This window comes from Eimeria mitis, genomic scaffold (assembly GCF_000499745.2).
Source record: "Eimeria mitis Houghton genomic scaffold, Emh_scaff3634, whole genome shotgun sequence".
NCBI classification, from domain to species: domain Eukaryota; phylum Apicomplexa; class Conoidasida; order Eucoccidiorida; family Eimeriidae; genus Eimeria; species Eimeria mitis.
Genome location: NW_013571976.1, coordinates 2,608 through 2,905, shown reverse-complemented (window position 1 = coordinate 2,905; position 298 = coordinate 2,608). Strand labels below are relative to the sequence as shown.

At 25.8% G+C, this 298-nt stretch overlaps 1 protein-coding gene across 1 annotated transcript in view; it reads left to right on the top strand.

Annotated features, from left to right (window-relative positions):
- EMH_0068030 (uncharacterized protein) overlaps positions 1-298 on the top strand; it is a gene marked incomplete at both ends in the record, with an annotated part of 5,344 nt that overhangs the window by 3,490 nt on the left and 1,556 nt on the right. The window lies entirely within an intron of this gene.

Sequence of the window (298 nt, the reverse complement as noted above, 5' to 3'; positions counted from 1 at the left end):
CCTTTTTTTTGTCTCCTTTTTCTTTTTTGTCTCCTTTTTGTTTTTTTGTTTCTTTTTTTGTCTCCTTTTTTGTTTTTTTTGTCTCCTTTTTGTTTTTTTTGTCCCCTTTTTGCTTTTTTTTGTCTTTCCTTTTTGTCTCCTTTTGTCTCCTTCTGTCTGCATCCTTCTGTCTCTTTGTGTTGTTTTGTTTTGTGTGTTTTTATGTTTTATTTGTCTCTTTTTGTCTCCTTGTTTTGTTTTAATATATTTTGTTTTTGTTTCTCTTTTATTTTTATCTTTTATTTATTATTATTATACA